Here is a 27,045-nt window from a genome sequence, read left to right as displayed (position 1 = left end):
TTTTAATTTGAAGAGGTTGAATCCATATATAGTCTTTGTAACCATAAAGTATTCAAAGTAATATTAGTTTACCCATATGTCGTCTGTACACATTTTCTGCCAAAGTAGTGTTGGTTTCTTCATATATCATATGTACACATACTCTCACCAAAGTAATAGTCATTTTCTCACGTATCATTTGTGTGCATATTTTAACCAAACAATATATGGTCTGTTTGAATATTTTAACCAAGGTTTGTTGGATTTAACATATATGGTCTATACACATATTCTGATAAAAGTTATTTTGTTTTTCTCTGTATATCATCTGTACACATATTCCAACCAAAGTAGTGTTGGTTTTCCTGTATATCTGTACACATATTTTAACTGAAGTAGTGTTGGTTTTGTTGTATATCTGTACACATATTTTAACTGCAGTAGTGTTGGTTTTGTTGTATATCTGTACACATATTCCAACCAAAGTAGTGTTGGTTTTCCTGTATATCTGTACACATATTTTAACTGAAGTAGTGTTGGTTTTGTTGTATATCTGTACACATATTTTAACTGCAGTAGTGTTGGTTTTGTTGTATATCTGTACACATATTTTAACTGAAGTAGTGTTGGTTTTGTTGTATATCTGTACACATATTTTAACTGCAGTAGTGTTGGTTTTGTTGTATATCTGTACACATATTTTAACTGAAGTAGTGTTGGTTTTGTTGTATATCTGTACACATATTTTAACTGAAGTAGTGTTGGTTTTGTTGTATATCCGTACATATATTCTAACCAAAGTAGTGTTGGTTTTCCTATATATCCGTACATATATTCTAACCAAAGTAGTGTTGGTTTTCCTATATATCCGTACATATATTCTAACCAAAGTAGTGTTGGTTTTCCCATGTGTCATCTGTACATATATTTTAACCAAAGTAGTATTGGTTTTGCTGTATATCTGTACATATATTCTAACCAAAGTAGTGTTGGTTTTCCTATATATCTGTACATATATTCTAACCAAAGTAGTGTTGGTTTTCCTATATATCCGTACATATATTCTAACCAAAGTAGTGTTGGTTTTTCCATGTGTCATCTGTACATATATTTTAACCAAAGTAGTATTGGTTTTGCTGTATATCTGTACACATATTCTAACCAAAGTAGTATTGGTTTTCCTATATATCCGTACATATATTCTAACCAAAGTAGTGTTGGTTTTCCCATGTGTCATCTGTACATATATTTTAACCAAAGTGGAATTGGTTTTGCTGTATATCTGTACACATATTCTAACCAAAGTAGTATTGGTTTTGCTGTATATCTGTACACATATTTCAACCAAAGTAGAATTGGTTTTTCTATATATCTGTACACATGTTCTAACCAGAGTAGTATTGGTTTTCCTATGTATCATCTATACACATATTCTAATCAAGAATTATTGGTTTTATCACATATCATACACATATTCTAGACAAAGTTATATTGGTTTCAACATATATCATCATGCTAGTTTTACTCAGGCTTTACGTTATTTAAAACTTACTTTAACAATTTTTACTATGTGAAAGCATATTGAATTTTTTAATGTTTGGTATTTTCAGTGTGATATACAGTCAATTTGAAAACAACTGAATTTGTATGTGCTTACACATACACTGATGGGTTTTTTAACCACTAAAACTAATTTATTACACATAACTTGTGTACCATCGTTACTGTCTCCTCATTACATTTTACTGGGGTACTTAGACATGTGAGAACACATTAACTGTTAGCAGCTTTGTGGGAAAAAAAAAATTCTATTTTATATATAGTAAGGTTCAATTTTATACTTTATATATAGTAAGGTTCAATTTTATACTTTATATATAGTAAGGTTCAGTTTTATACTTTATATATAGTAAGGTTCAATTTTATACTTTATATATAGTAAGGTTCAATTTTATACTATATGTATAGTAAGGTTCAATTTTATACTATATGTATAGTAAGGTTCAATTTTATACTTTGTATATAGTATGGTTCAGTTTGATACTATATGTATAGTAAGGTTCAATTTTATACTTTATATATAGTAAGGTTCAATTTTATACTTTATATATAGTAAGGTTCAATTTTATACTATATGTATAGTAAGGTTCAATTTTATACTATATGTATAGTAAGGTTCAATTTTATACTTTGTATATAGTATGGTTGAATTTTATGCTTTATATATAGTAGGTTAATTTTATACGTTATATGTAGTAAGGTTCGATTTTATACGTTATATGTAGTAAGGTTCAATTTTATACTTTATATATAGTAAGGTTGAATTTTATACGTTATATATAGTAAGGTTGAATTGTATACATTATATATAGTAAGGTTGAATTGTATACGTTATATATAGTAAGGTTGAATTGAATACGTTATATATAGTAAGGTTGAATTGTATACTTTATATATAGTAAGGTTGAATTTTATACATTATATGTAGTAAGGTTCGATTTTATATGTTATATGTAGTAAGGTTGAATTTTATACTTTATATGTAGTAAGGTTGAATTTTATACGTTATATGTAGTAAAGTTCAATTTTATACTTTATATGTAGTAAGGTTGAATTTTATACCTTAGTTTGAGTGTAGACATTGATCAATGGAACAAAATTATTGAGCAGTTAGGAACTCCCTCCCCAGACTTCATGAGACGACTTCAACCCACCGTTCGAAACTACGTGGAAAATAGGCCAAGATATGCAGGCTATTCATTTGAGAGGATGTTTCCAGATGTTCTCTTTCCTGCCGACAGCTCAGAACATAGTAGGTTGAAAGGTATGTAAATTGTGAAGAAAATCTATAACTTATTACTGAGTTATATGCATGCTTATCTTTGATATAATTTTAATCTAAAAATTTTAAACTTTGATGGTGTTTACAAACCAAAAATGTAATCTGTCTGGAACATGTGACACAGTACTTTGTTCTTAGGTTTTGTAGAAACTTGTTATTGTAATACATTTTATACTTGTCTGCAACTATACATTTGTAGTATTTCTTCATTGTTTGTGAGTAAAGAAAAATTAACTTTTTATTGATTTGGTTAGAGAAAACTTAATTGTTTTATTGTAAAAGATTTACAATTAAAAAAATCACTTGTTACAATATCTCCAAATCATCTGTTCTTATGAACAAAGAAACCTTCCTATACTTTTATTGTCATGTGTTACTAGAATTTATTACTTACATTGTGTAAATAGCTTTACATATATAAAAAGTAGTTTTGAACAACCTACCTGTAACATTATATCACTTCCTATGGTAGAAGCTGGTTCATAATGATGTAATTCGAATTACTGTTTCTCTGATTAGTACTTTTAATAATTTGTTGTGTTTACAGCTAGCCAAGCTCGAGATCTTCTATCAAACATGTTAGTAATAGATCCTGAAAGAAGAATATCTGTGGATCAGGCCCTCATGCATCCCTACATTAACGTGTGGTATGAGGAAAGTGAAGTCCATGCTGTAAGTATACCTTTAAATACTTGTTTCTTATTCATTTACTGTTAACACCTTCAGGTCTGCATGTAGTATTGTACTTTTTGATGCATGATAGACATTTTTGCTTTATGATTGTTTTTGTTTAAAACTAATATAATTGTATTATTGTGTTAGATTTAAGCTATGTGTGTTATATGTATAGAAATAGGCCAATACAAAGTACACATAGAATATGTTTATGTGGTGCTGAATATAGCTGATGATTATTGTATAGCACATTTAACCTTAGTGTGTGTGTGTGACTTTGCAGCTCCCTCTGGTATAGTGCTTACAGATGACGGTGGGGCTGCTTTGCTTGTTATATTTTTGAATGCCAGACATTGAAATATTCAGTGTAATGTAGGCCTGGCTTTTCTGGGGGCATTCAGGACAATAGGTCTTTGTTATTTTCCTTCCTGTGCATATTCAGCAGTTCTTTTAGGGTCGTTTTACTTTTTCAGATGGTGGAATTGACACCGGAACATGGACTGATTCCTCTACTTTGCATTTTCACTTCATTCCTCTCTTGTTTTACTGGAGGTACTGGATTCTCACTGTTTCAAAGTCATCATTTGTGTGATCTATCAACAGGTCTTCAACTTCAACAACAATGCTGAGATAACCAGCATATTTCAACTTTTAGTTTCCAGTTTGCCTTTTACTGACAAGAAAGGCATTTAGTGTCTTCCAAGAAACTGTATGTAGGCCCAGCTCTTTGACTCATGCCAGGGATTTTTGACACGTGTCATAAGGTTCCAGACATTGTTTAGCTTTGTCAACAGAGCCCATGTAATTATTATATTTCTCAATAAGATAAGGGCTATAGAAGCATTGGGATGTTCTTCCATAGTATGTTTTATTCTCTTCAATCACTGAGGTCTTATACTTAGCATGTTTTAATTACCAGAACATCCTTTTTGTCAACCCATCACAAAATTAGAGCTTCATTATGCCTTGCAAATACACTTGTGAATTTGGGCAGATTTTTCTTGGTGTAGATTTCTTTTGGAGGGCTTCTGTTTGGCTTATTTATTCCTGTTAATAGAGGGCACGACTGAAGAGGAAGGACATTGAAAGGTTGTAACAGATTTCTGAAAGGTATTTAATATTTATAATTTGTAGTAATTTTGGTTAAATAGTGCAATAATGAGTAGATATAGCAATTTTTGGAAATTAAAGTAAGATGGTAAAAGTTTAAACCTGGAGTTTAGTGATTTGAAATTGATTACAATGTTAAAATAGGCTTAGTGCATGTAATGGTACTGTAAGCTTAGACATGTTTCAACTTACTAGTAAGTTGTAAAACAGGATAGATACATTGTTTTATTATGTGTGTGATACAGTCTAAAAATTAGTTTGTTGTCTCTTGGTGTTTTAAGTTCAGTTTATACTGTTATATCTTATATATAAGTTATAGATTAGGCTAAATACATTTTTATTAATGTTAGGCATTTTGTTAATTCTAATAAATAATTTTAATAGTAATAAATTATTAAGTTCTGTTTTGAAGCTCTTTATCATAAAAGATAAACTTTAGTGTGAAAACAATAATAGTATTAAAAATAGCTACTAATATTTAATTTCAAGTATTTATTTTCAGGGTACAAGTATAAATACAATGATTAAAACTAGTGTAGGGCTAGCACAGACTCATTTTATGGTGCATATATGGGCTAATGATGTAGGAAAAGGTAGGTTAGAGGAGCTAATTAATAATTACAAGTGGTTCATAAAGGCATTTGAATATAAAGGCTATAATTGTTTCAGGGATACAGCCCATAAGTAACTGTAAGGATGATGTTATAAGTATGTCACTAGGGCTAAATGCTAGACTTAGATTAGTATGCAAGAACAAGCAAGTAGGCTAATTTGGGCTTGTGGGATTGGTTCAGTGGGAAAAATGAGCTATTTGGAATGGATGATTTACATTTAAATAGGATAGGGGCTGACTTGTTTGCTAATGCTATTAACTTGGCTGTAAGGACAGTTCTAAACTAGGATTAGACAGTGGTAAGGACCAGGAAAATGTAAATGCAAAAAAGAAAAGAACAGAGAAAAGTTTGGCATAGGAAATCAGTATAAAAGTAGGATAGGCTTAACTGTTACTGTTGTATTGTTAGAAATATAAGAAATAAAGTAGGTTACTTTTTAGATAATAAGTGGGAATGATGGAGTTGATGTGTTGAAAATAAGTGAAGATGGATTTAGTGTCTGAAGTTTCTTTGAAATCAGGGTTACAGGCTATTTAACAGAGATAGAGTATTAAATTAGGGGAGTGGTTTTATGTGTAAAATGTGTTACATGAGGTTAAAATTGAGGATATTATAGATAATAGCAAAGTGATTGAATCATTTTGTTTTTCTGTTAGTGGATATAAAGTGGAAATTATTTACAGACAACCCAATTATACTGTTGAAATTAGTGAGAAGCTTTACAGATTATGATTTTAGCTGTTAATGAAATCATAATTGTGGGTGATTTCAATTTCAGGCTTATAAATTGGGAATTGCTAGAGTCAAACTATGAGGGAGAAAGGTTTTTGGGAACTGTTACAGATGAGTTTCTTCACCAATTTGTCAAGGAACCTACTAAAACAGTGCTATTTTAAATTTATTGTTAACTTCAAATAGAGCAATGATCAAGAATGTGGAAATTGAAAAACATTTGGATTAAAGTGGTCATTGCTTTGTCAGGTTCAATATTTTGCTGCAAATGTACTTAAGCAAAAATGATATTTTGGTTAAAAATTTTAAGAAAGCAAATTTTGAAGGAAAGCAACAAGAAATATCTATTGTGAATTGAACAGCTGAGTTACTTGGAGATATTGATCAGGTGTGGAACATTTTAAAGATAAATGTTTAAATATTCAAGGTAAATATATTTATTATAGAAATAAAAGGGTAGCTGCAAGTAAAAAGCCAGGTTGGCTGACAAAGGGCTTGACAGATAAAATTAATGAAAGAATCATAAATTTAAATTGACTGGTATGACCAGAGGTTTAGAAGATTATAGAATATGAAGAAAGTTGGTGAAACAGGAAGTTAGAACATCAGAAAGGATTTATGAGAAAAGGTTTGGCGAAAATATAAAAACTAACAGTAAGAATTCCTTTAAACATATTAAAGTTAAACAAAATGTTAAAATGGGGGTAGGGCTCTTGAGGGATGATAAAGGAAAGTTAGCATCTGATGATTATAAGATGGTAGGATATTAAATTTTTTTCTTCAGTTTTTAATAATGATTATTTGAGCAGTATTCTACCTTTTGAACATTTGGTAAGTGGAAACAAGATTAAACAAGATGACTTATTAATTCTGAGCTGGCTTAAGAAAAACTTGGGAAGTTTAAAGAATGATAAGTCTCCTGGGCCAGATAATATTTATCTTAGGGTTGTGAAGAAGGTTAAAGATTGGATATGCAAATTATTTCTCATCATAACAGATTATTGAGCTACTTACTACTATTTTTGTCAGTCTTTGAATAGTGAGCAGGTACTAGAGGTTTGGAAATTAACCAATGCGACTTCTTTTTTCAAAGGAGGTAATAAAAATTGCCACAGTTATTATAGATCCATTAGTCTTACCTCAGTTGCTTCAAAAGTTTTGGAAAGTCTATTAAAAGATTCTTTACATTGTCCGTTAATAAAGTTTGGAATTTTATTTGATGGTCAACATGGTTTTACTAAGGGAAAATCTTGCCTTATATGTCTTTTGAGATTCTTTGAAAAGGTTACTGCTTATGTAAATTTGGTGTATTTGGAGTTTCTGAAAACATTTGACAAGGTGCAACATAAAAGACTTGTAAAGAAATTGTCTCCATAGTTGTGTGGGGATAGGTTAACAAATTGGATATAACAGTGGTTGGATGTGAAGATAGCTGAGGGTTGCTATAAATGGAATTCAGTCAAATTGGATTAATGTTACAAGTAGGTACCTCAAGGCTTAAGCTTAGGACCATTGCTCTTTTTGAATTACATCGATAACATATATGAAGGAATAGACAATAAATTACTTATATTTGCAGATGATATTAAGGTCTTGGGTGTTGATAGCTGTGGAGAGGATGCTGCTGATTTACAAAAGGGTTTAGATTATTTAGTGATTAGGCAAATAAATGACAGATGGATTTTAATTATAATAAATGAAATATATTGTATATGGGTTTTCATAATCTGAATTATTTGGATGGTAATAATCTTAACAGTGTCATGAAAGGAAGATCTTGGTGTATTAGTTGATCAGTCTCTTAAGCTATCCAAGCTTTGTGCTATTGCTAGTGGTAGGGCAAATAGGATTTTAGGTTATATCTACAGGAATATTGAATACAAGTCTAAAGAGGTTATAATTTCATTGTTCAGTTTGGAATATTGTGTTCAGTCTGGGACTTCTTACCAAAGGAAAGAAATTGAATTGTTGGAAAGGGTTCAGAGAAGGGCTACTAGAATGGTATCTGGGATGGAGGGTTGCCACATGAGGAGAGGCTGAAATCTCTCAGATTGTTTTCTCTTGATGCATCTTTTTACATGTTGAACAGTGAGAATAGTAGGACTAGAGAACACAAATATAAATTTTAGCAGGGTAGGGGACATCTTTATGTAAGACAGTTTTATTTTTCTAACAGGATGGTTGGCCTATTGAATAGCTTGCCTTCAAATGTTGTAGAGGCAGTATATGTAAATAAGTTCAAGAAAAAAAACTTTACATGAATGGTAAGGGAAGAAAAAAACTTTACATGAATGGTAAGGGAAGAAAAACTTAACATGAATGGTAAGGGAAGAAAAACTTAACATGAATGGTAAGGGAAGAAAAACTACATGAATGGTAAGGGAAGAAAAAAAACTTTACATGAATGGTAAGGGAAGAAAAAAAACTTAACATGAATGGTAAGGGATGGCTTTAAATGTTTAAATTAGTTTTGGGTGTGGAACAACCAAGGTGGACCAATAGGTCCCGTGTTGTCTTAAAATGTTATGTTTTCTCAAATCTAAATACTTGGCTAATCTCAAACTAGAATACAAGTTATCACCAATTATGTATCGTCTTTGGTCTTGTACACTTTGTGCAAGATGCAGAACAATTCTCTTTCACACTGAAAGGTTTTTGAGCATAGCATATTGTAACTGGATGTGTCTTTTCTATAATATACACTGAAATTTCAGGTTTATCCACTCAAATAGTCTCCAGAGGGACACGACAGAAAGTTTTAATCCAAAATGCTATTTTTTTTTTATATATTGTAAGAAACCTAACCTGACCTTCCAAATATTAAAATGTCATCAATTGCACTGTTTTCTTCTGCATTGACTACATACTTGGATTTCTTATGCAGAAGGTCACAGAAAGATTATTTAAGTTTGAGCATTCCCACTTTCAACATCTGCAACATATGAGAAGGTTGAAACATTTTTCTCTGTTTTATTAGTAAAAGTGTTAACACCCATACCAGCTGTCCTTAAATACAACATTTCAACCTTTTATGTCATCTACAGGTTAACAAAGAGAACCTGCAACTCAATGTTGCCAGGCACATGTCTTAGGAACAATAGTGTAAATGGGTACAGGATTGTTGGGGCATTGCAGTTGAATGTTAGGTTATTAATTAGTATTGGTATAAAGGTTGCTTTACATTGGTTTAATTTTGGTTTTAGTTGCTGTATAAGTAGTGCTTCTTTGGTTTTGCATTTGTTTATATTTGTTTCCCTATTTAATATCTGGATGTTTTCTATGGTTATGTTGTGTTTATTTGATTTGCAGTGTCAAAAATGTGTGATGTTTTTTGTGTTCTTTGAATCTGGTTTCCATTTTTCTGCTTGTTCCTCCAGTATAGAAGTTGTGGCAGTTGCATTGTATTTTGTATTTTATGAATAATATTGGTGTTGTGTTTGCCAGTGTAGTGTTTACTTGATATGGACTTAAGTTTTGTACCTGGTTTTTGAATAAATTTGGTATTTAGTGGAATGTTGTGTTTTAAGTTTTTCCAAATGTTGATTATTGTTTTCTGATGTCGGGAATTTATGGTATGCAGCAGTGCAAGGTTTTATAGTTTGTTGTATTTTGGAATTTATTATTGTTTGTTTGTTGATCTTATAGATTTTAGAGGAAATTTGATAATGTTGATGAAGTGTTGTTTTCAAAAAACTGGTTGATTTCATTGTTAATTTTATCAGGTGAGTGTACTTTTATGTCTTTGTTTATTTGGTTTTCTAATATGTTGAGTTTTTGTTTTGTTTCATGTGCTGAGTTCCAGGGAATGTATAGTCTAGTGTGGGTGATTTTTCTGTGGGTTTCTGTTTTGAATTGTGTATCGGTTCTAGTGATCTTGAGGTCAAGAAATATTACTTACTTATTTTTTCTCATGCTCACAGGTGAACTTAATGTTTGGATGTATAGAATTAATGTGGTTGAAAAACTGTGTGTTCTGTAGATGTGCATCCAGAAGTTGTATCATCAACATACCTGTACCAGTATAGTGGCAGGTGTAAGGCTGAATTCAATCTGTGTCATAAAAATGTTGCTAGAACTGTTGACAAGGGATTCCCCATAGTTAGTCCATTTATTTGCCAGTGATGTGTATCAATGGGTTGTGATCTTGGATATAAAATTTTAAAGCTGTCTTACAGGTTTCCAGTGGTTGGGACTGCTGTGAAGAGGGAGATTACATCAAGACTTGCATTCTTGTTGAAATATGCTTTAGCACAGTCATTTATACATCCATGTAAATAATGCATAATTTATTCACTAAGAAAGAGTTTGAAATATTTGCCATGTATTTTTCATTGACTTTATCTATATTGGTGTTTATTATGGTTGGTTGAATGGAGCAGTGTCTTCAGGCCTAGCAAAAACAAAATGTATTGGAAATTAATTTCCACTCAGTTAGTGTTTCCCTTGCAACTGGCACTGATTCTTTAAAACCATAAGAACTGGTGTCACTGTCACCTCCACCCAGTCACCCTCGCAGTTAACAGTGATTCTTCCAAATCACAAGAACTGGTGTCACTATCACCTCCACCCAGTCACCCTCTCAGTTGGCAGTGATTTTTCCAAATCACAAGAACTGGTGTCACTATCACCTCCACCCAGTCACCCTCGCAGTTGGCAGTGATTCTTCCAAATCACAAGAACTGGTGTCACTATCACCTCCACCCAGTCACCCTCTCAGTTGGCAGTGATTTTTCCAAATCACAAGAACTGGTGTCACTATCACCTCCACCCAGTCACCCTCAGTGTTGGCAGTGATTCTTCCAAATCACAAGAACTGGTGTCACTATCACCTCCACCCAGTCACCCTCTCAGTTGGCAGTGATTCTTCCAAATCACAAGAACTGGTGTCACTATCACCTCCACCCAGTCATTCTTCCTCACAAGAACTGGTGTCACTATCACCTCCACCCAGTCACCCTCAGTTGACAGTGATTCTTCCAAATCACAAGAACTGGTGTCACTATCACCTCCACCCAGTCACCCTTGCAGTTGGCAGTGATTCTTCCAAATCACAAGAACTGGTGTCACTATCACCTCCACCCAGTCACCCTCTCAGTTGGCAGTGATTCTTCCAAATCACAAGAACTGGTGTCACTATCACCTCCACCCAGTCACCCTTGCAGTTGGCAGTGATTCTTCCAAATCACAAGAACTGGTGTCACTATCACCTCCACCCAGTCACCCTTGCAGTTGGCTGGTGATTCTTCCAAATCACAAGAACTGGTGTCACTATCACCTCCACCCAGTCACCCTCTCAGTTGGCAGTGATTCTTCCAAATCACAAGAACTGGTGTCACTATCACCTCCACCCAGTCACCCTTGCAGTTGGCAGTGATTCTTCAAAATCACAAGAACTGGTGTCACTATCACCTCCACCCAGTCACCCTCGCAGTTGGCAGTGATTCTTCCAAATCACAAGAACTGGTGTCACTATCACCTCCACCCAGTCACCCTTGCAGTTGGCAGTGATTCTTCCAAATCACAAGAACTGGTGTCACTATCACCTCCACCCAGTCACCCTTGCAGTTGGCAGTGATTCTTCCAAATCACAAGAACTGGTGTCACTATCACCTCCACCCAGTCACCCTCTCAGTTGGCAGTGATTCTTCCAAATCACAAAAACTGGTGTACTATCACCTGACAATAAATCTTATTCACTGTCACTATAAGTCAGAAATAGTAAACATCATTACTGTCACAACTAGAATGATTGTTTACAGCCATGTATTTTACTAATGAAACAGTCATGCTGAAGACAAACAAAGAAATGATTCCTAAGGGTGAATGGCTTGCACATTGTTTCATAAGCACCTGTACCAACCAATCATGATTAAGCAGAGGAGTTAATTTATAGATGACTTTTTTGGAGGTAGCTGAATAATATAACAAAATGTTATAGTAAATAGGTAGGCATGCAGCTGTGTATTGGAGTTCTCCTACATACAGAAGTATTTACTCATTGTGAAGAGATTACACTTATGTCCAGCTGAAGTAGTTATAACATGATAAAATGTAGCTAATTTAGCCATTTAACATGGAATAAAACATTCACAGTTTTAATAAATGTTTTAGTTACAATTCAGTGAACAATGTGAAATATTTAGCTGCATTTTCTAATATTTAAATTTGAAAAAAACACTTCACACACCCAACAAATGTACATTTCAAATTCTTAGTGTTTTTTATTTACATTATGACAAATATAGGTTTTCCTTCAACACAACTAGTGTATGAAGTCTTTTAATAGACCACAAAATTAATGATTTTTTTAACCCAGTCTGACTGAATTTTATTAGTCAGTGTGGGACTTGTGAAAGTGTGGTATAAGATGTAATATTGTATTATTAATTCTTCCACAGAATATTATTAAAAAAACTATAACATCAAGTTTTGTACACAGTTTTTTGTAAACTTTCTGTTTTATAGACAAGTGCTCTGTTATTCATACTGTTCAAATAAATTCAACTTTGTGTTTCTTTGTATATAAAAGTGTTGTATTTTGTACTGTTACTGTGTACAAACACAAAACTGTGTGAATGTTTTCAATCTGTGGTATTTTCAGTTGGTTGTTTTGATTCTATAACAGCCTGTTAGAGAGAGTTGAATATGCTATATTAATATAATTTTGATTATGGAAATCATAACACATGTATTTTAATTGTGAAATAGTCTGTTAAAGAAGTTGAGTATATTATATTAAAATAATTTTGATTGTGGAAGTCAGCAAGTCATGAGAGCTGGTTATTTTAAATCTGTAACAGTCTGTTAGAGAGAGTTGGTTATATTAAATAATTTTGTTTGTGGAAGTGAGCATGTCATGACACTTGGTTATTTTAATTCTGTAACTACCTGTTAGAGTTGAATGTATTATGTTAAAATAATCTTGATTGTGCAAATTAGTAAGTCATGACAGTCATAGTTAATTTAAACTGGCATGTATGAAAAGTATATTTGAACACTGTTTGGCATTTCATAAGTAATGTGATACTGCTGAAAATTTATTACTTTTGGGAAGGTAATAAAACATAACAGGTTTTTGGACAGCTTTTGCCACTGCTGCAATATAAATATATCTCAATCAACACAATAGTTAACCTCATAACAGCTATATTCCTGTCACCGCTGTACTGTTGATGCCGTACATAGACTCTAACAACTTCACAAAAGTATAAGATCACTACAATACAAATGAAATGTCTGAAATGACTCCTGACAGTATTGCACAGAGATGTAATCAAGAATGAAGATATTTGAGAAAGACTGGGAGTAGGATTAGTCATAAAACATTAAAATAAAGTGGTTTGACAAAGTCACTAAGATGATTTGTGACAAACTTCCACAATGAGCAACAGTGCAACTGCACAATGGATATAAGGCAAATGGAAGACCAAGAAGGAGATGGTGTCAAGACATCATAGATAAGACTAAACACCACAGAATCATCCTCAGAGAACCTCTGGACAGAGCACATTAAGAGTGCCCTCATTTTCACTATACACCTCGCAGTAGACATAGGACGGACAAGTAAAGTAAGTAATAAAGTAGTCCTTTCTGATGCAACGTATTCATACACTGAGATTATAAAGATAAGTACAGATTGAGAATTTAGAATTTCCAAGATGGATATTCTTTGTACATAATGACATTTGTCAAGATGGATATTCTTTGTACATAATGACATTTGTCAAGACGGATATCTTTTGTACATAATGACATTTGTCAAGACGGATATCTTTTGTACATAATGACATTTGTCAAGACGGATATTCTTTCTACATAATGACATTTGTCAAGATGGATATCTTTTGTACATACCGTTTTTATTCGTTTATAAGACGATTCGCTTATAAGACGGGTCCCAACTTCACCTGAGAGATTGTCGATATTCTGTTTAGACTCGTTTATAAGACGAAGGAAGGAAAGCAGGTAACGAGAGAAAAGTGAAAAAATGGAAATTAATAGAAACCTAATTTTGGGTTTCGTATACGATATTTCGATTTCAGATTAGAAGGAGAAAAATAGAAGAGATAAAAAAGTGAAAATAAATGAATAAATCCAAACTCGGTGTTCAAGCGTTTAATGGTATTTCATCAACTATTTTATTTACTGTATGATAAATATTCATATTTAAAACACATAACAAAGAACAATCTAACGCATATCACAACATATTTCAGTATCAAAGTACGTTTATGCTAACTTTTAAACCACATTTCTTCAAAGTATTAAAAGAGTTTACGCAAACTGCACTTTAATAGAACACAGCAAATCAGTATGCAAGTTATGAAATTCAAAAGCCTTCAAATTATTCGTTGTCGCTATCTCCAAACAGTTCATAAAACTGCTCCTCGGACAATCCATCATCGTAGAGGTCACATTCCTCCGTGTTCTCCACAATCACAGATCTAATAATAACAAGATAGCTCACTTCCATATTTTCACTGTCTGAAATATCTGCACAGTTCTGAGTGAATTAAATTTATTTTCTATGTCTGTAGACCTCGCCTATAAGACGGGCCCCCCCAATTTGAGCCCGAAATCTCGAGGAAAAATCCCCGTCTTATAAGAGAGTAAACACGGTAATGACATTTGTCAAGACGGATATCTTTTGTACATAATGACATCTGTCAAGACGATATCTTTTGTACATAATGACATTTGTCAAGACGGATATTCTTTCTGCATAATGACATTTGTCAAGACGGATATCTTTTGTACATACCGTTTTTATTTGTTTATAAGACGATTCGCTTATAAGACGGGTCCCAACTTCACCTGAGAGATTGTCGATATTCTGTTTAGACTCGTTTATAAGATGAAGGAAGGAAAGCAGGTAACGAGAGAAAAGTGAAAAAAATGGAAATTAATAGAAACCTAATTTTGGGTTTCGTATACGATATTTCGATTTCAAATTAGAAGGAGAAAAATAGAAGAGATAGAAAAGTGAAAATAAATGAATAAATCCAAACTCGGTGTTCAAGCGTTTAATGGAATTTCATCAACTATTTTATTTACTGTATGATAAATATTCATATTTAAAACACATAACAAAGAACAATCTAACGCATATCACAACATATTTCAGTATCAAAGTACGTTTATGCTAACTTTTAAACCACATTTCTTCAAAGTATTAAAAGAGTTTACGCAAACTGCACTTTAATAGAACACAGCAAATCAGTATGCAAGTTATGAAATTCAAAAGCCTTCAAATTATTCGTTGTTGCTATCTCCAAACAGTTCATAAGACTGCTCCTCGGACAATCCATCATCGTAGAGGTCACATTCCTCCGTGTTCTCCACAATCACAGATCTAATAATAACAAGATAGCTCACTTCCCTATTTTCACTGTCTGAAATATCTGCACAGTTCTGAGTGAATTAAATTTATTTTCTATGTCTGTAGACCTCGCCTATAAGACGGGCCCCCCCAATTTGAGCCCGAAATCTCGAGGAAAAATCCCCGTCTTATAAGCGAGTAAACACGGTAATGACATTTGTCAAGACGGATATCTTTTGTACATAATGACATTTGTCAAGACGATATCTTTTGTACATAATGACATTTGTCAAGACGATATCTTTTGTACATAATGACATTTGTCAAGATGGATATCTTTTGTACATAATGACATTTGTCAAGACGGATATCTTTTGTACATAATGACATTTGTCAAGATGAGTATTCTTTGTACGTAATGACATTTGTCAAGACAGATATTCTTTGTACATAAAGATGTTTGTTAAGATGGATATTCTTTGTACATAATGACATTTGATTTCTAGTGCAAATCTTGTTACAGTCTCTTTCTTGATGCTGCTGATACCCCAACAAGTTTGTGTTCAGTTTCTTATAAAAGATAGGAGATTTACAAAGACAAATATTTTTCACAAAACCTTTCAACATGTGTTAGGAAACCATACACAACATAATCAATAAGGATATCTATTTAAAAACAAGGACAACAGAGTACAAGTTCACCTAGATAAGCTTTCATTCATATCTACCATCGAGCTACCACATTTCAATTAGCTGGAAGATGAAATGCGTAGTGTGCCCATTCCGTATTTAAAACACTCTGGTCAAATCACTGGACACTGTCCCTTTTGATTTTTTTAAAAATTGGGCTGTTGATATAGGTGATAAGAAATTGTCCGTGTACTCTACATAGAACATGGAAAGCCTTTGGGTAGGAGTGATGTTTTTTGATAATGACAGCCTCATGAGAGAACAATTTGTGAAGGAAATTATGTTGCAGAATTATTGTGAAGCTGGTGATATGTACTGTAAGATCATAGTGAGGCTGAAAATTATTTTAATATAATGTACTCAACCATTCTTTAAGAATTTCAGATACATTTTGACAAGTTTTTAGTATCGGTTTCTGTACTAGAACAGACTCAGAAGTGAAAGTAGTTTTTTTTTAATAGCCTGCTCCTGCACCTTATGACCATTCAGTTGATGAAAGAGAACATACTGTAGAGCAGTGGAAAGGTAAAACTTTTGTTATATATATATATATATATTGTTTGTCAAAATATTGTAATGAAAACATACAGTAGGAAAATTAAAAATAAGGAGTTTCTTTAGATATATTGTCTAAGAAATCATTCTTGGGAAATATAAAATAGAGCAGTTGAAAGGTAAGACATCTTTGTAAATATTTTGTCAAAACATTGTTAGAAACTTAACTTTCTAAGCTGAATGTCTATCTGTTTTTAATTCTAATGAAAGAGAAGTGCTTGAAACTTCAGTATTATATAGGAACAGTTTAATGGTTCCCAAACATTTTCATGGCATAACTGTTTGCCATGTTCCTCATTAAAGAAACATAATAAGAATAATAAATTTGTGAAACTTTTTGTTAGCAAAACCTATGCCAAATTATGTAAATTCTATTACTTTGACCAAAATATGTGGAAACAGAGCTGTGACTTTTCATACAAGCTGCTTCTATGTTTTACTGAATTTGGTTGTGGACTTGTTATTGTTTCAGTAGTTTTGAGTTCCACATCTTTCAGTAAATAACACTCATTTATCTTTGTTAAACCAATATGGAAAATCTTATTTTGCAAAAAAAAAATAAAAGAATATTTTTATAATAAACTATTGCTGGTTTTTTTCTGTAAACATTACTAAGGTCATGACCTTTAAGAAGTCTTGTTTATATATTGTTTTGTTTTTATTATTATTATTATTATTAAACTTTTTCTCCATTACACTAACAGAAGAAATTGGTACACAATTGACCAAGATGCTATTGTGCAAGAATTAAAGTAGTGACTTGGAGAATTCATCACGAGTTTCTTGGCTGTAGATATGAAAGTTGAAAAAATTGTGCATGTTGGCCCATGTTTTGAAATTCTTATTTTGATGTGCTCTTTATTTTAGCTCCTACTTGCTTTAATTTGTGTTGGAAGTGTTGATAGTCTAAAATTACATGCTAAGTACAATTACATCTCATTTGACAGTTGTTTTTATGTCTTGTTTGAATTACAGCACTAATATACCAAGAAGTATTGGAATATGAACAGACACATAACACACTAGGGTTATCAATAAATCCGCATCAAGCAGGTATGATCTATATCCGATGTTTTACTGTACTACTTAGCTTAATAGCTTTTTGTCATCATGTTTTAACTGGTTAAGTAGGTGATGTGTAATTCATTAGAGTTTTTAAAATGAGTAGATGTGTGTATTTTATATATTTCATTACAAAATAAAGACAGTAAAAAAAGATTTCTTTGGTTTTAAAACTTTATTTTATTAAACCTATGTCATTGATGTGGTTATTTCAAAGGAACAATATTTTCCTAATATTCCTAGTACATATGTTGAATTCATCTAGATCATGTCTCACCATAGTGGGTATAGGGTTGCCGAAATGAAGAACTGCTGTGATCAGTACATCATATTGGTCTCAGTGAAACTGTGCATAATGTTACTGTAATTTTTTGCTGTGTTAAAAACAGAACACTACTCTGTAAACTGGAGAATTCATGCACCACTTGACATGTGGTTGGTCATTTTTACTGTTTTGAAAATTAATTTTCTAAATGTGTAGTCTTGTTTACTTTTATGAAGATTGTTCCTTAGCTAAGGAACACTACCTACATATCAACCAGACAAATAAAACTATAGGCTTATTGATTGTAACAATATTTTTATGAAAAATAACACATGGAAATTTGGCCCACCATGCTTCTAACAGAAATATAGTATGATAACACATGTATGTTCATTCACAGACCGGTGTCCTGATTTCCAACCATTGTGGATAAATGAAGGAGGCCGGCAGACTAATTCAGGCGATAATGACCAGGAGACTTCGGTAACTCTGGACATTTTGTTACTCGACAGTGTAACATTGCATTAGCCCTTTTTTTCTGCTTCTCGTGTTAAACCTTTTTCCTCCACTATGCTTCAGCTTGCGCTTTGCTATCTAGGAACATTTGTTGATGGTGATGTTAAAACAAAGTCACCATATATTTTTGTTGTGCAAATGTCTGTGCTGCTATTATTCCTATCTAGGTATTAAGTATCTGACATGTTATAGATAAAGGAATAGTTCAACTTCTGTTCACAAATTTCATAAAACCCACCATATAATGCACGAACCAGCTAATTAATATAATTACTTCTCACTTGAAATATGTTCAACTTGTATTCAACTGTTTATACTGAATCACAAGAATCATATTTGAAAAAGTTATTTTAAGTGTTGTTAGACCACAGATTTTTTAAAGTGTACTGAATCAGTTTCTTTATACAAAAGAAAAACATGCATTTTAAAAAAAAAGTTTAAAGTTTTCGTATTCAACCATAATCTGTTTAAGTTGAAAATTAATAAGAACATTTAATACTGGTTTTGTTTGTTAGAAGTACAGTTTTGTCTAGTTTTAAGAGTTATTATTTAGTTTATTTAGATATTTATAATTTAATAATTATTTAGTTTTCCTAACAAGAGTGTTAAAAGTTAATTATTTTAAAGGCAATATTTATGACAGTTTTGTTATATAACTCTGTCAGAGTCGTATGTTGTTTGTGTTGTTCAGTTGTTATAAAATGATGTTACGTTTCTTTAACCTTCAGTATTTTTCTCATTGCCTTGAGTGAGTATTGTTACATCATAGTGTCTCATAGTTTTTAGAAAGTTCTAGTTCTCAGTTTGACAGTGTTTATATAAAGACCAAGTGAGGGAAAGTGAAGTTAAATTGCGTGATTGTTAGTTTAGCTGTAATGGGTGATATTTAAAGTGAGTTTCCCAGTTTAACAGAGATAAACAGAAGTAATTTGTTTTATCTAAGGTAATTGAACATTTGATGAAAAGGAAACAGTTATTTAAATTTCTGGATACACTTTGGTAATGCAAGTGAATTTGTCAGTTTGTATACTGAGAAATAGAGATAGAGAAAAATAATTAATTTTGTCAGTTGGGTTCTAAATTAATTGAATCAGTCTATGTAGAAGAACTGAGTATATTATTTTAAAACAAGTGGATTGTGTACTGTCCATTTATTGTTGAAATTTATAGCCAACAAGTCACAGACAACTATTGAAAAAAAGCCATTTGTCCAACCTCATAACCATGAAAAAAAATAAGGAAGGAGATATAAAATATGCTTTTTTCGTGCTGGACCAACTACAGATTATAACACAAAAATACAAATCTTTAGTCTACGTAGCATAAGTCTCATAACATTATGTAATTGTATATATTTATTATTTTGTATTATATTAACCATCCTGTCATGCCTGGCTAACATTACATAACTTGCATTGAGGTGGTGCATGCACACTCATGTTTCCATGTCCAGTAATATAAAACTGACCTTTAGTCTTTACAAAGTGACCCTGTGTTGGCTGTGTGTTAATGAGCTAGTATTTTGTAATACATTGTCACTTTTCAATTGCTATACATTATGTGTGTGTGTAGCTTATAACTATTTAGAAATACACTATTAAAATTATTTTTTTCGTAAAATATAGAACAAGAAATAAAGTAAAGCATACGTTTATCTCTTCCAGCCACTGCCTTTGAACTTGGTTGCTGCTGGATATAGGTTGCTACTGCTGGATATAGGTTGCTAAGCCTTTAAAATTTTGCATGTGGAGGATATTGCATAAAATGTTTTTTTAAGTTTTATATACATACATAACATATATGAATAACCAAAAATATCAAATTGCTATACAGATACCACATAATTCCATTAAAATTTATCAAGCTTAGTAACTAAGTTGTATTTAGGGCTTAAAAAAATATGAAATTTTGAGCAGACTGAGGACATAAACTACCTCTTGAAATCTTGGTTTGAAAGAACATGGTAGCCTTTGCACAGGCTGAAAAAAGACATTAGAAGGACATTCTAAGTTGTTGATTGGCTATTCACATGTTGTATATTGAAGTAAGTGTATATAAGGGACCGTTTCCAAAAATAGAAAGAGGTGAACAGGGTCACTGTGTTTGATTCAGTACATAACCCGTATCTCAGTAAAATAACAAGATATATGAGGTCCTTTTTTTTCATTCTGGCTCGATATTATTAATAATTTGAGTTCCTAATTAGTATGAAATTATAGACTTAGTATTTAGTATTTTGACATCACAAGTATTTAATTTTAACCAGTGATGTATTTAGTGTACCACTTGGCTTGCCAAAATGTACATTTAGGTATGTTCTTTTAATACTTACTTTTAAATTAATAAGTTAACTCATTTTCAGTATTAAACTTTAAATTATAATCTGGGATTTGACACCAAATTTATTGACATAAATTTTTAAAATAGTAGTTCACTAAAATGTTCAATACAGGTCAACAAACATCATGACATGGCTTTTGACCCTTGACCTATCATAAAAAGGTTAATGAAGCTTGATAAAATAAATAAGATTATTGGTAGTTGAATAAGGAGTGCTTATTATGTAAGTTTGAAAGAAAAAATATAGTTAAATGTTAAGAAATTAGAAAAATTCTAAATGAGAAACATGCTGTGTGTCTCTTAATATTCTATACATTTAATAAGAGATCAGACTTTCCATTGAGAATTCTCTTTAAGAAACTTGACAAATATAATTAGTGTTGTGAGTCATTTACAGCTTAACACTGAAATGCAAAACAAATCAACCATGTAAAACAAACTCATACTTGATGCATTCATTAGTATTTAATTAAATGTTAGCATTTCATAGTAAAATAAAGGACTGAAAGTTATCATTGTCCATTAACCCCAGATTCTTAGTATCAGTAATTTTACATTTTTTGGTTGTTGATTGTAATCTTCCTTGATACTCATTGCTGGGTTCTCTTATTTAAGTTCCTTTTTCAGTTTCTAACTTATAGGGAATAGTGATATCTCAAGATCGAAGAGCTGCATTACATCCCAGTAACATGGTAGTATTTAGGGAGTTGTTGAATCTAGGGAGTGCCCAGAGCTGTGTTCTTTCAGTATTTTGAACTAATGATTTCACTCAATTAATATCAACAATTAATAAACAGAAAATATGTTAATGTTGAAAATCTAGGGCTGTTGGAGAGATTCTTGCTGGTTTCTCCACTTGCATTTCTGCAGTGAGGAGTATCTCCACTCACAAAGATGGAATTACGATGCCAACCAGTATCCATGTTCAGGCATTTACATCACTATATCCACCTGCCACCATCAAGGCAGGTTACCTAAATAACAGGCTATGGCCAAACATTCAAAACGCTCCCCAGTGTTTCCAGTGCCAGCGGTTTGGTCACTCAAAGACGTCATGTTGTGGTTCCCTGACGTGTGCTTATTGTGGTGGCAAGGACCATAATAACCATGAGTGTGAAATGGACCCTCATTGCATCAATTACAATGGCTCTCACCCTTCCTACTTTCATTCTTGCCCTAAATGATTGGAAGAGAAAGAGGTGCAGCGTTTGAAAACAATTCATAACATCACTTATCGTGAGGCTCAAAAGTAGCTGTCCACCACTTCATCTCGTACATATGCTGCTGCACTTCATTCCACAACTACAGTGAGAGTACAGACAGATCTCTCTGTGCCTCCAAAAGAATAGTTCACAAAGCAAATGAAAGGACTTTTGATCTCCATGGTTAAAAAAGTTGATGAATCAACTTCAACACCCATCTATGTCCCTTACATACATTCCAACAAACTCCAAGATCTACATCTTTTGGTTCTGCGTACAGGCATTTCCTCAGCTACATCTTCTTCTCCCACTCCAAGATGCAAAATGATAATTTGTTCACGTCCTCAGTCACAGGAATCCCCTTCCAATAGCAAAGACCTGCCAAGTCAACCCAGGGCAGGATTCATGGAGGTCGATAGACCTCCCTTGAATAAGGACAGTAAGGAAATAAGACATGGTCGTAAACAGAAGGGTTCTCCACCCAATTCACCTACACATAAATAAAAATTGTTTCCCTGATACAATGGAACTGTTGAGGTTTACATTCTAATCTGGATGACATCAAAACACTTATTGCTTCCTACCATCCTGTATGTCTTTCCTTACAGGAAACATTTCTGAAATCTGCCAATGCAGTCACCTTTCGGCAGTTTTATTTGTACAGAAATGACAGGCTATGTGATGGACGAGTGCATGGAGGGGTGGCTGTTGGTTGATCAGCATGTGTCTACCCTGTCTATGCCACTTAACACACCCTTGGAGGCTGTAACCATCCATGTTTCCTTGGGTCATACCATCACTGTTTGTTCTCTCTACCTATCCCCTGGAGAGACATGTGATCAGTCAGACCTTGAAGCTCTCATTGAACAGTTGCCATTTCCCTTTTTAATCCTGAGGTACTTTAATAGACATCATCCCCTTTGGGGAAGTGCTGATATTGATAGGAGGGTTTGCTCTGTAGGGCATATGCTCTCTGATCACAACCTTTCTCTTTTCAATACTGGTTCTTCCATTTATTTTCATGCACCTAGTCAGTCCTTTACTGCTATTGATCTCTCCATTTGTGGAGGGTTGACAATAATCCACAAGGCAGTGATCATTTTCATATAATTTGGAGAGAGACTAGACTATTCGATGCCACCCATCCTGTGTGCCCTGGTGGAAGCTGGATCAGGCAAACTGGCCCTCTTTCACTGCTCTTTCAGAACTTGATCCCGCCATCGTCTGTCAGTCATCAATAGACGACTGTGTGGCAGCAGTAACTTACTCTATTATACAAGCAGCTGCTCAATGTATTCCTAAAACCTCGACATGTTTTCCAATGTATCCTTGTCCATGGTGGAATCCAGCCTGGCACATGGCATGGAAGGCTCAAAAATGGGCCTGGGATACTTTCTGTAGACATCCCACACTCTTAAACCACATCTCTTTTAAGTGGGCCTGTGCATATGTTAGGTGGGTAAGACGTCAAAGCCAGAAGGAATCTTTTACTAAGTTCACAACCAGCATATCTTGTACCACCAGTTACAAAGTCATATGGTACAAGATTCAAAAGGTCAGTGGGAAATATAATTCTGTCCCCCTCTCGATCTTGCTCTCTGATGGCCAGGAAGTAGCTGGTACCCGGAGCATTTGCCGAAACTAGGTGAAAGCTTTTGCCGGGTATCTAGCACTTTTGCTTTTTCTCGCACCATCAAGACACAGGCAGAGCAATCACCTCTTTCCTTTCGAGCTAATTGTCTCTATGACTACAACTTTACACTGGTGGAACTCAAACTAGCCCTTCATTGGTCTAGCAATATATCGGTTTGACCTGATGATGTACACTATGAAATGCTGCACCCTCTATTTCCTGCTTCTCTTGCTATTTTTCTGATTGTTTTAACCGGATAAGGCAGGAGAATGTTTTTCCTGATGCCTGGCACCAGGCTATTGTCCTCCCTTTCTTTGAGCCTGGGAAGAACCCCAAGATTCCTTCAAACTACTGTCCAATTGCATTAGCTCTGTAAGACCTAAGAGAGGGTGATTAATTCTCGTCTTGTTTGGTTCCTCGAATTAAACAACCTCCTCTCGCCCACCCAGTGTGGGTTCCAACTACAGTGTTCCACTGTGGACCACCTGATTTGACTTGAAAGGTCAATCACAAAAGCCTTTCTCAATCAACAACATCTTGTATCAGTATTTTTTGACATTGAGAAGGCTTATGCTACAACATGGAGATATGGCATTTTGCAAGACCTCCATATATATGGGTTATGTGACCATTTGCCCATTTTTGTCAAACACTTTCTACAGGAACTTGGAATCTCTCAGGGCTGTGTTTTGAGTGTCACACTCTTCAGTATAAATATTAACACCATTACTGAAGAACTCCGTCTCACTGTTGCAAACGGGCTCTATGTTGATGACTTTCAGTTGTCAAACATGAGGTATATTGAGCAGCAGCTCCAGACTGTCCTCAATCATTTACTGAAATGGACCACAGGAAACGGGGTATTCACCTTGATTCTGAACTCTGTATCGGTGAAGCTGTGCTGCCTGTGGTCCTAGAGATGAAGTTCTTTGGGCTTATCTTTGACTATAAGCTGACCTTTATGCCACACATCAAGTAGCTACAGTTCAAATGTAGAAGAGCTCTGAACATCCTCCATGTCCTCTCTTCCACTACTTGGGAAGTGGTTCGATGTTTCATGCTAAAGATATATCGTGCTCTTATTTGATTGAAACTCGATTATAAATCACTGGTCTATGTCTCTGCCAGATCCTTTGCCTTAAAAATTTTGGACTCCATTCATCATCAAGGACTTTGGTTCTGCACTGGGGCTTTCTATACTTCCCCAGTTCAGAGCTAATACACATAATCTCATAAACCTTCTTTGCACCTCTGCTGTCTTTACCATATGCTTTGAACCTTCGTTCCTTACCAAAGCATCCCACCTGGGGTTGTGTTTTCCTTCCTTGGTAGGCCATACTTTTTCAGAACAGACGATCTGCCATTGCCCCTTTTGGCCTTTATATCAAGGTGCAGTTGGATGAATTGGGTTTGTCCTTGGATAACATTGCTGTATCCACTGGTCAACCCATCCCACCATGGCTTCTTACAGTCCCCAAATGTGATCTTTTTAAAGTCATCTGAGAAAAGCAGACATTTCCAATTGGAAATACTGTCTGTTATTCGCTGAACATCTTTTGGACCATCCTTCCATTCCTATTTATACAGATGGTTCAAAATCAGATGACTGTGTGGGCTCTGCCATGGTTTTTTGTGGTTCAGTGGTTGCACACAGAATCCCCTCTGCAGCTTCTGTGTTCACTGCTGAACTGTATGCCATTCCTTTTGCCCTGGATCACGTAGATGCTAAGCAGTACTCAAACTGCTTTATTTATACTGACTCTCTTAGTTCTCTACTGGCCCTGGAATCACTTCACATTAGTTCACACCCTGTTTTTGCTGATATTCAATACCAGCTGGCCCATTTCTCTTTAACATCTACTTTTATCCAGTTTTTCTGGATACCAGGCCACTTTGGTATTCGCATGAAATAGCTTGCCGACACTGCAGCTAAATCTATCCTATCATAACTGTGCCTATTCCATATATGGTCTATGGTCCTGCATTCAAGGCTCGGCTCTGTGCTAGCTGGCAGTTGACTTGTAGTGAGCAACGCAAAAACAAGCTTTTCCAAATAAAACCCTATGTTGGACTTTGGCTGTCTTGCATCCATAAGGATCGGGAAGAGGAAGTTGTTCTAACTAGACTATGCATTGGTCATAGTTTTTTAACTCATTGTTTTCTTTTATCTGGAACTGATGCACCAGTGTGTAGTTTGTGTAACACTCAGGTCACAATAAGCCACATATTACTTTCTTGCCGTTGTTACGACTCTCAACAATGGCACCATTTTAAACATGTTCTGTCGCAAGTTTTGTCCATAACGCTAGACAGTGTTATTAGTGATGGTGACACTGTCCACTTTGGAAATGTTTTTAGTTTTTAAAGGCCATTAATCTTTTTAATGCCATTTAAGTTTTTTTAATTTATACATGAGACCTTTTTTTAATGCAATTCCCTTTTAAGAATCAAAGACCATCTAGTTCGATTTGAAATTAGAAAATGATCGTAATGTTAAATAACTTGAAACCAGGACTGGAAAGGCCAACTTCAGGTGACTAATGCTGCTGTTTGAACTACCCTTTAGTCATCCTGGCGAGTTATTATTAAAACTTTGCTACCAGTCTTATAAAATTTTTATTACTTTACTTTTCGAAAATAGACATCATGTCAAATAACTCGGAACCATTAGTAGAAAGTCCAACTTCAGGTGACTGATGGTGGCTTTTGAACTTACCTCTTAGTCCTCTTGGCTAGTTACAATAATTACAGTTATGCTACAGAAAGTCCTTTTCAACTTGTATTACTCTAGTTTTTCTCTTACTGCTGTAGACTAGATGTAAACATTGGTCTTATGCTTTTTTTAAAACTTTGTTTTGTTTTACCTTAATTTCTTTTTATGAATTTTACTAAATTTACTTTAATTTTAACTTTTTATCAGATGTTTGGCACAGGTAACCTAGCTGCTTTGTTCCATAAAACACAAAATCAACCAACCAAACAACCAAATGTCTTGAGGATTTCTGCTAGTCTATTGTAATAGTACTCAGTTTTTGTCTGTTAGGATAATGTATGCATATCTTACCATCTAAATATGCATGTGCACACATCATTTTTGTAATATGTACACAAACAAATGTATTATTATATAGGCTCCTTTGCATGACTATAAAGACATTGTAATGCTTCTTTGATGTGATTTTAACTGAGTTTATTATTACACACATAAAAAGATGTGCTTAACATGAGGCTATTTGATAATGTTTAATAACACCATCTGTTTTGTGACAAAGGGAAATAGCTTTTGAAGACACATATGGGACTACCTAGTCTTATTTCAGAATCTTAACACTATTGACAATGAGTGTTAAACTTCTATTATGTGAAAGAATTGACTTTCATAAAAATATAGGTTGCTCAAAGTTTCGAGTCTTATTTTTGAAGAAACTTAAAACATTATTTTGATTATAAACCAGTAATTTAAAAATGTTCATCTACTCCATGATTAGAAAAGCCAGTCTAGCTATGTAAG

At 33.7% G+C, this 27,045-nt stretch overlaps 1 pseudogene across 1 annotated transcript in view; it reads left to right on the top strand.

Annotated features, from left to right (window-relative positions):
• Nucleotides 1–27,045, top strand: part of LOC143256142 (stress-activated protein kinase JNK-like) — a 94,804-nt pseudogene that overhangs the window by 66,860 nt on the left and 899 nt on the right. The window contains exons 8-12 of the transcript XR_013031184.1: nucleotides 2,618–2,803; nucleotides 3,369–3,493; nucleotides 16,423–16,486; nucleotides 17,492–17,569; nucleotides 18,244–18,326. The product of XR_013031184.1 is annotated as a stress-activated protein kinase JNK-like (transcript). The remainder of the gene's footprint in view (nucleotides 1–2,617; nucleotides 2,804–3,368; nucleotides 3,494–16,422; nucleotides 16,487–17,491; nucleotides 17,570–18,243; nucleotides 18,327–27,045) is intronic.

This window comes from Tachypleus tridentatus, chromosome 7, assembly GCF_004210375.1.
Source record: "Tachypleus tridentatus isolate NWPU-2018 chromosome 7, ASM421037v1, whole genome shotgun sequence".
Lineage (NCBI taxonomy): Eukaryota > Metazoa > Arthropoda > Merostomata > Xiphosura > Limulidae > Tachypleus > Tachypleus tridentatus.
Note: the sequence above shows the minus strand (reverse complement) of the source record. Positions and strands in the feature narration are given on the sequence as shown.